The following is a 9,917-nucleotide window of genomic DNA, read 5'->3' as shown; positions in this document are numbered from 1 at the left end:
GGATCCAGAGACGAAGTCCGTACAGGCCCTGCCATTAAGGAGTTTAGAGTGGAGGCAGAGACAGAAGAGATCACCTTTTTTTTTAAGTTTATTTATTCATTTTTGAGAGAAAGCGAGCAGGGGAAGGGCAGAGAGAGAGAGAGAGAGAGAATCCCAAGCAGACTCCGTGCTGTCAAAGTGGAGCCCTATGTGGGGCTCAAACTCACGAACCATGAGATCGCGACCTGAGCCAAAACCAAGAATCAGATGCTTAACCGACTGAGCCACCCAGGCGCCCCAGAAGAGATCATCTTAACATGGTGCCATAGGTGCCGAGTGGAGAGTATATCCACAAAGTATATCATTAGTTCATTCATTTCAAATATTATGTACATCCTGCTGAATATAGAAGTCAAAGGTCATCACATCTGCCTTTTCTGCTCTTCTTTGGGCTGGGAGGGTGGTTCAGGCAACGAGGAAGGCCTATCCCTATTAGGAGTGAACCCTGTCACCAAAGGGCAGCTTAAACTCCAGTTTTCCTAATGAATAAAAAATAATTCATTAAGTCAATAAATCATTTGCCTAGAGGGCAGAAGCAAATGAATTTAGCTCCTTTATTAAGGCTTCAGGCAACCTCAGAAACCCACAGAAAAGACACATCCAGGGAGGACAGAGGATTAGCGACAGGCGGAATGAGGTTGGAGTCTCTCCTGTTGCAGTGTGAGCTGAGGGAAGTCACTTTACCTCTGTGGGCCTCCATTTCCTCAGCCGGAAGATGAAGATAGTGACCTTTATAAACAGCTCTAGTGAGGACGAGGCAAGGTGTGTTGAAGGGCCCAGCAAAGGGCCTGGCCTATCGTAGAGGCCCACTATCTCTTACTGGGTCACAGACGTGACTCATGAGGATGTTGCAGGTGGAGAGCAGGCATGTGTGTATCCAGGCATCGCCTGCCATTGCCGGATGCATCAAGCGGGTGTGGTATCTGTCCACTGGGCATCTTACATCCCTGATTTCTTGCTCTGAGCCCTGCTGCAGCGCATCTTGTTCCCAGCTTCATCGAATGCCAGCAGTTACCTAGCAAAATGTCCCTTAGTGGCCTGCCAATGTGAAAATCCAGAGGGAAAATCAGAGCTGCCCTCAGGAGAAAACAGCCAGGAGAGATTGGGCAGGGGAACAATCCAGCCCAGGACTGGGGTCTCCCCTGTCCTCCCTGTGCCATCCTGGTTGGGACAGGATTGGGGAGGAATGGGTTGGGAGTGCTTAAAGCCTGGACTGACTCACTTCCCGAAATGTTAAACACACACTCACGAACACTACTGCGGTTATTGCTGTTGAGAGCCTGGAAAACGGCAGGAGCTCAGTAAGTTTTTGTAAACTATTCTGTTGATGTATAATGTACAGAAAGTGCCCACATCTGAAACGAACAGTTTGATTAGTGTTTTCTGAAAGAACAGCAACCATGGAAACACCACCCAGATCAAGATATAGGACATCGACAGCACCCAAAAGGCTCCCTTGGGCCTCCTCCCTGTGAACCCCTCCCAAGGTAGCTCCTATCCTGACTTCTAGCACCATGGATTAGTTTTATCTGGTTTCGATCGATACATTTCTGCTGAATGAATTCAGGATTGTTCAGGATTAGCCAACTTGCCTGAGGTCAGGCGGCTAGTGGTGACGAAGCCAGGATTTGAACCAGATCTGTCTCCAGACCCCAAGTTCTGTCAGACAGGATAATAGGATCTGCACCGCACGGATGGCTGCATGAGAGAACGCGAGCAGGGGGCCTGGCGTGTTGGACGAGCACAGGATACAAGTCCAGGTACTCCCGGGGGCTTGTACACGTGCCCACAGACAAGTGCACGTGTCCGCTCTGGAGACGCTCATGGAGGCTGCTTACACCCAGACAGCCCTACATACAGACACACATACAAGCTCGCAGACAGACATAAACAGGCCCAGACACTCACAAATACATCTAGACAGACACCCAGACCACCCCACACAGGGAGACCCGCACACAAACCCAGATGTGCACACGTGCAAACGTTTGCAGGCACCCAGGCGCCCCCGCATAGCCTGGTTGTGCCCCCTCGCTCAGGCCCGGACAGAGCCGAGTCCGATCCCTATCTCGTCTGTCAGCACTGCCACCCAGATGGAGCAGACCCTGGAATGATGCCCGGGGGTCCCCCTCCCCCTGCATGGGAGCAGCTTTAGAAGCAGGGCCTACTGTCAGGCCAGGGATGGGGGCGCTGTGGAGGAGACACTGCTTTCCCCAGAGTCAGAGACTGGGAGAGACACATACACAGAGACTCGGAAAGATAGTGCTCGAGACAGGGAGATAGGGAGGGTGGCAGAGAGATAGTGCAGAGTCTGGGTGACAGAGAAAGAAAAGGACAGTGACAAACATACAGGGGGCAGGAGGCAGAGACAGACGCATCAACAATAGACAGACTTTTGAAAAGAGAGAAACAGCAGCAGAGTAGTGAAGAGGCAGAGAGGCAGACAGACAAAGACGGGGGCCAAGATTCAGAGTGTCAAGGCACAGAGGACAGATGACAAGACAAAGAGACTGAGAAGAGAAGCCTCAGAGATAAAGGCAGACCCCGGGACAGATTCGGAGGCCGAGAGAGGCCAAGACAGAGAGAGCCAGAGAAACAGTGAAGGGCGCTTAGAGACTGATAAAGGGAGACTCTCAGAGAGGGAGAAGGGAGACAGAGTCCCAGGCCGAGGGAGAGACAGACATAGGAGGGCAGGTGCTTAGTGGGGAAGGCGCTGAGGCTGCCAGTCCAGCTCGGTCTACCTGTGCTGGGATCGAAGGAGGAGGTCCTCTCAGCACTGCCATCTGTGGCTCTGGGGCACTGTCCCCACCTCCCCTCATGCTGCCACAGAGGAGACCGAGGCACCGTCTCCAAGACCCTCTGGGCTCCCCACTTGTTGTGAATATGGGGAGTCTCTTGGTTCTTGGGACGCATGCCCAAGATCGTCATTAGGCAATCTATAGGAGCTGAGGTCTTGGCCGTGACTTTCTCCCCGTCCTGTCCCAGCCCACCGAGTCTCCTTTTCCCCATAGCGGGGAGGTCTGGGGCAGATCTTCCAGAGTCTTCTCTGCTTTGAAATAATTTTGGCAAGGTACTTAGCCACTCTGAACTCCAGTGTCTGAATCTGTAAGATGGGGCCAAGGGTATCCACTTGACAGGGGCATTGTCAGGACCCATGTGTACGTGCTGTATTTGAGTACATGTTGTATTTGACCAAATACAGGGGGGAGCCATGGAGGAGATGTGAGGAAGCGTCCTGCGAAGTGGGGAGACTCCAAGGAGGAGATGATATTTGAGCTGGAAACTTGGATGAACCAAATGTGACTGGGTGGAGGAGGGGAGCAGGGGAGCACTCCTGGCTGGGGAAACAGCCAGGGCACAGCTGAGAGGCCACAGAGCACATTCAGGAGTGGAGAGTGATTTAACGGTGGGGGTGCCCCTGGACAGGTGGGTGAAATTTCAGCACAGATAACCTTGAACACCAGGAACTTCGTCCTGGGGGCTATGGGTAGCTGCCTCTGACACCCCTCTTCTCTCCTAGGCTGCGGGCCCTACAGGCCCCCTTTCCCACCTTGTGTTCAGGCTGGAGTCCCACATGGGACTTTCTGAAGAGGAAGTGTTTGCCGCTGTGACCTATGTGTCCTGCTGTAAGAGTGGAGGCTGTCAGGCTTCATCTGCCAGCGGAAGCCCCAGGGAGGGCCACCTGGACCCTCTGGCCCCTGGGGACTGTAAGCGTGCCAGTAGGCCCTTCATTTCTCCCTTTCCACCTTTCCCTTCTTCTGCCCCCCCACCCCCGCCCTTGGCCCAGTGCTGGGCATTGGGGACCGGGGACATGGAGATTATCTGGCCAACAGCCCCTCCCTCTGGCTCCCGGGGCTCTCTGGTCAACAGCCAGCCACTTCCCAACATGAGGGAATCCCAGGGGGTTACAGGACCCCCCCCCCCGCCCCCAGGAGGGAGAGGCTGACTCTGCATGGGGTGACCATCTTGCCACACAACTTGCCACACCTTTACAGTCATGATCTCACTGAGTCCTCCCCACAGCTTTACGAGACAGGGATTATCATCCATTTCACAGAGTGAGAAGCCAAGGAGAAGCGTTTTGCCCAGGATCACACAGTTTGGGGGCCCCAAAGATACCTTCATCGCGATTCAGCCAATCCAGTTGACCCGTACCAATTCCCCCGCCATGCCAGGCACTGTGGCGGGGGGGACCTTGACATTTCAGGCCCAGGCTAGGATCTCACAGAAGCAGACCGGGTGCGAGTGTAGCTGGGACTGGGGTTTCCAGATGCAGGGGAAGCCCAGAAGAGGCTCCTGGCAGAGACTGATGTTGGGGTGGGGGGGCTTTTTGAGTTGGAAGATCAGGCGACTGACCTAGAAGTATTTGGGGCCACAGGGGGATTAAGGGAGAGGACAGAAGCGTGCGCTCAGGGTGTGGTATTTTTCCACCAGTGAACGGCACTCACATGGGCAGGAGAGAATCACTGCCAATTTTTGGAAGCAGCCTCAGAGAGCCTCTAGCCAGAGACGTGCTTCCAAACCGTTCCAGCAGCTTCTCCCAAATACCCTTACTAGCTCTCCACCACTCACTGGGGAGGAGCCCTGGCTGGCGTACCCTATAAAAAGCTTTTTATTTTGAACAATTTCAAACATATACAAAGTAAACAGAAGAGTGTACTGAACGCCCGCCCGTGCGCTCACTGCCCGGCTTCCGGAGGTATCAACATTCGCTCAGTCTTGTAACGACTGTACCTCCATGCACCCACCACTCCCAATTCGATGATGTCGATGGTGGTCACCTGGGCGGTTTTGAAAAGTCCCTCAGGGATTCTGATAGGCAGCGCCACTTGGGGACCTAGCGCCTTCATTTTAGGGAAGAGCAGTGTAAGCTCACAGAGGGGAAGGGACTTAGCTAAGGGTGCCCGGTCAGGAAGCAGCAGAACTGGGTTTATCCTGTGTAAGGACCCTTATTGAGTGGCAGGTCCTATGTCGGTCACTGGGGATACCAGTGAATGAGATGGTCCTTGCCCTCCTAGTAGAGGGTCCTTGCCCTCAGAGACTAGTGGAGAATACAAATGTCCAACAGCCTCGAGAGTAACTTCTTAATGATGTCTGTGATAAGGCATATGTGGGACCGTGACCGCGTATACACACATGAGGAAAAGGACAGCTTCCTGGAGAAAGGTATCACTGAGAAATCAGACAAGCGAGTGGCAATTAACTTAGCAGGTGGGACGGGGAGGTGGAGAAAAAGGAGTAACGGTGTGTGCAAAGGCCCTGAGCCCAGCTGGTCCAAGGCGTTAAAAGGTGTACCCCTCCAGTGTGGCTGGGGCTCTCAGAGGAAGGGCCAGAATGGTGGGGAGGGGGGGAGGTGGCTGAAGACACAGCCATGGGCTTTCCTGGCAGCATGCTTAGGTATTCATTCTGGTAGCACCAGGAAGTTGGGAATGATGAATCAAGGCAGGAGGGGACAGGGATGGATGAGAGGAGGCTCTTGAGATCAGTCAGATGATGAGGCATCTGACTGGGTGGAGAGAAGGCAGACTGGCTATGAGGGGGAAGGAGGGAAGCGGGGGACAGAGCCATAACTGGGTAGATGGTGATGCCCTTCACTGCAATGGGAGAAGTCACTGGGGAAAAGGATGTTGGGGGGGGTGGTGGAGGGACAAGAATTAAGGATTTGGGGTTGGGACTTGCTGAATTTTTGATGCCTTAAGACATCATAGCACTAGCTGGTTCTTCCCTTTGGGGCCTCCAAGCCACATGAGAAAGGCACAAAAGAGACCTGGGACATTTGCCCATTGCTTCTCTTCTTTGAGTTTCCCATCCCTCCTGAGCAAGTTGGTCCTTAAGCTGGTGTTTGAGACTTGAGCACAAGCTGGTCCCTGCCCACCTCTCCGGCAGGACTTGGGACCCACCTGTCTCTGGGCTCAAAGTCAGCCAAGTGCACCAAATTCATCCAAGCTTTACATGGCAGGTGGGCCCTCCCTGCCACGGCCAGCACCTAGCTCCTAGTAACACATCTTTAGTAAGTGAGCCAATTAATGATGAACTGTAGGTGCGTATTCTGGGACTATTTTACTATTTTTCCTGCCACTGTAAGTTCCATGACTCAGTGCGTCTGCCTTTATATTACACCCAGACGATGCCTGGCAGGTAGGGGGTGGGTCCTTAAATACTTTCTAAATCCTGCAGAGAAGAAATGTTAGTAGGGGCAATCACTGTGGTTGAGGGTCTGTCTAATCCTTAGAAATTTGGCCCTAGACCCTGTCCTGCCACCTCATGCTCCAAGGATCCTGTGCAAAATACGTAACCTCTCTGAGCTTCTAGCGTTTTAAATCTGCAACACGGGTAATGGTAACACCCGCTTCCCAGGGTGTTGTGAACACTGTTAGAACTCAGGCAGCCGCAGCGTCGAGCAGGGTGCCTGGCACGCACGCAGGAATGCGCTGCTCATGGGAAACGGCGCGTTCTTTCAGTTCAGGCACCTCTATGAGTCTCTGCGTGCGCTGTGGGATGGTCTCCGAGGTTCTCAGAGCCCGGGGTGGGGGTGGGCTTGGGGCGGTTCCGGGCCGAGGGGGTGGCCGCGGGCCCGGAGCTGTTGGAGATGGCCCCTGGGGACCAGGGAGGGGGCGGAAGCCGGAGCCGAGGTCGGATCCGGCGGGGTGGGGAGCCGAGACATCCTGCGGGGGCGCCCGCCAGGACCTAGGGAAGCTCCCAGGGGAGCCGCGGGGGCACCGCGGGCACCGCGGGGCTGGGAAGAGGGACGCCAGACGCGAGGCGACTGAGCCCCCGCAGGGGCTGGGCGGAGGGCGCCCCCTGGCGGTGCACCGCGGCATAGCCCTGGGGTTTCCAACCCCCCTTGCCCGCCCCCGACACTCCTGGCCGGGAGGTGTCTACACTAAAGAAAACTCGCAGGAGAGAATCAGAGACCTGAGATCTATTCCAGGCTCCGGACTCTCTCCTCAGTTTCAAAACGGGAGTGATAATTTTGAGCCCCTTAACGTGTGTGTCCGGTCTAGTGGCTGTGACAGCATATGGAAGCCCACAGCGCAGAGACTGGCACACAGTAGGTCCCCCCATTGCCCTCCTTTTAGGTTCATTCCTGTGCTCCTATGGGCAGCAGTGTTGGGCTCAAGCCTGAAGAGCTCCCCAAGTACGGGAAGGGGTGAGGAGGTGCAGTTCCAGGCACTCACCCTGGGCTCCCCGAGGGGCTCACTCTGCCCTCCAGTGGCCTCCTTGAGCACTGGAGCCCATGTGTGATGGGGGCGGGTTGTGGGGCGGGGGTTGGAGATGCAGCTTGCATTGAGGTGTGGTGGGTGTAAGGGGGTGTGTGCGATCATGTTGGTGTGGGTGTTAATTTGGGGGCACCTTTGTATTGTTGAGATGTGTGTGTCTGTGATCAGGTGTGTGTGTGTGTGTGTGTGTGTGTGTGTGTGTGTGATCCGGGGTGTGTCTGTATTCAGGTGTGTGTGTTAGTGTGCCTCTGTGTGTTCGGGTGCACACAGGCGTTCAAGGTGGTTGCTGTGTACTGCAGGTTGGGAGGTGTGTGTTGGGGTTCAAGGGCGATCGGGGCCTGTCCCTGGAGGGGGTGAAAAACCCTAACCACGTTTCCACCCAACAGAGAGGTGGCCAGGCCCCCGCCCTGTCCCTTTGCTGCAGCCCTCTCAGGACCACTATCTTCTTTTCCTCTCCCTTCCTAACCCTCACCTGTACCTGAGTCCAGCTCTCTAAGCCTCATTTTGGAGATGAGGAAACCGGGCTTAGAGCCGGGAGGGACGGGCCCAAGGACCCTCCACCAGAAAGCAGTGGAGCCAGGGTATTGGTCAGACTCTTGACTCCCGCCTGAAGTTTTTCCTCTCCCAGAAGGGCACTGCACACCCTTTGCCCAGCCCGGGGCAGGGGTGGGGACAGGTTTCGGGGCTGGGCCGCGTGGGGAGCAGGACACAAAAGGCCCAGTGTCTGCCCTCGCCTCCCCTTCCTGGCCCTGCCCTGCTCCAAGAGCCGAGTGGGTGTCCAGTGACAGACTGGGCAAAGATGGCCACTTGTGACATTCATGCTCCCCTGGGAGCCAGCCCAGCACTGGACCCACTAGCCTCACCACCCCATGGGCTGACTGTCATTGGGTGTGACCAGGAAATAAAACTTTGCCCACAGTTTAGGCTCCTGGCACCAGCTCTCAGCTGGCACCCACCCAGGGCCGGAGAGCTCCAGCTTGCCCTGCTCGAAGAAGGGATTGATGAGTAATTAAGATCGTGATGATATCAACACATATATTAATAAAATCATAATAACGGCTACTGTTCGCTGAGGCTGGACCATGTGCCATTTCTAAGTGCTTTACGCAGCTTCGGGGAGGCAGGGAGGCAGGGTGGCCAGGACCTTGGACTCCAGTGCCAGCCAGACTGCCAGGATTGTTTCCTGGCAACACTTCCCAGCTGTGTGACCTTGGGTAGGTTGCTTAAAATCCCTCTGCCTCAATTTTCCCAGCCGTAAAATAACAGTGGACAAATTCATAAATAAAAATCACTTTAAAGCCTTGTCTGGCATTGAATAAGTGTGCAACAAGTACTATCTCTTACTCTGATTTTCTTGGCTCCTCACGGCACCCTGGGAGATAGATATTGTTATCCCCACTTCACAGATGAGGAAACTGAGGCTGAACCATTAGCCGTAGGTCACAAAGCAAAAAGGTGTCCGGACTGGGTCCTGAGACCAGGTCTGATGCCAAAGCCTTGTCCGCGGCTGTATTTGCCCCACTGGCCTTGATAGGATAGTTTGTAGCTGATAGAATGAACCCTCTGAGAGCCTAGAAAGTGCTTCCACCTGCATCGACTTGTTTGAATCCCACTGGAGCCTCCCAATGGGTCATTAATAATAGCATCTCCCTTGATAATCAGAGAAACCGAGGCCCCGAGAAAGAGTACTTCGCTAGAGCTTACACAGCAAGTAAGCGGCAGAGTCAGTGTTTCATTCTAGGCCTTTCCACTATTAAATAGTATTGCTTTCTGTAATTAAGGTTTTGGGGGTGTACCTACTGTGTGTCCCGCTGCATGCCAGTGCTCTGTGCACGTGATTTCATTGTAATTCCCATAACATTCTTAGTGATGTCCAAATCCACTGGGTCTCCTCATTGCCCCTTGCTCTGTGTACCCATCTTTACCCCACCAGGCTAGGAACCCCTGGAGGACAGGGCCAGAATGTGATTTGCCTCTGGATGCCCAGGGCCAGCACGAAGCCTGGCACACAGCGGGTGCAGAGTCTGATGGAGAAGACACAGGTCTGGGGTGGTTACGTGGGCGAAGAGGGCTTCCAGGAGGAGTGGAGAAGGGGGACTTGGGAGGGAGTATAACTGGGGCACCTGACCTATGGCGGGGGTCAGGAAAGGCCACCCTGTAAGGCAGATGTCCATGCTAAGATGGAAAGGCGGATATTTACATCTACGGGGACATGCTCCTGTGTGATATTCTGCGCCAGACATTATGATAGGCATACTTTAAGGGTTTCGTATTCATTATCACATTTAATCCTCAAAATGTCTCCTTACGGTCTCAAAACTTGAGGTTGGTACAAGAATCAGCTTCATTTTATAGATAAAGAGACTCGGGCATAAGGTGATGAGGTCGTGCCGCTGGCAGAGCTGGGATCTGAACCCTGGTCATCTGCCTCCCTCCTGGCAAAGATGGGTATGGGCTGGGGAGGGGGGACGTCCTCCTCGGTTGGTTGTCTCCTTTCTGCCTTTGACAGCTCCGTGAAGGTCTGCCTCGGCTCTCCTTCATTCTGAAAAGCCAGAAAGGAGGCCCCGCGGACGGCTGCGATTCCCCGCTAAGGTCCTCCTAGCACAGGCTCATTCTCGGCTCTTTCCCGGTTCCCATACCTCCATCGCCGCCGCCCCC

The sequence above is a fragment of the Acinonyx jubatus genome, chromosome D4 (assembly GCF_027475565.1).
Source record: "Acinonyx jubatus isolate Ajub_Pintada_27869175 chromosome D4, VMU_Ajub_asm_v1.0, whole genome shotgun sequence".
NCBI lineage: Eukaryota > Metazoa > Chordata > Mammalia > Carnivora > Felidae > Acinonyx > Acinonyx jubatus.
This window is presented reverse-complemented; position numbering follows the sequence as displayed.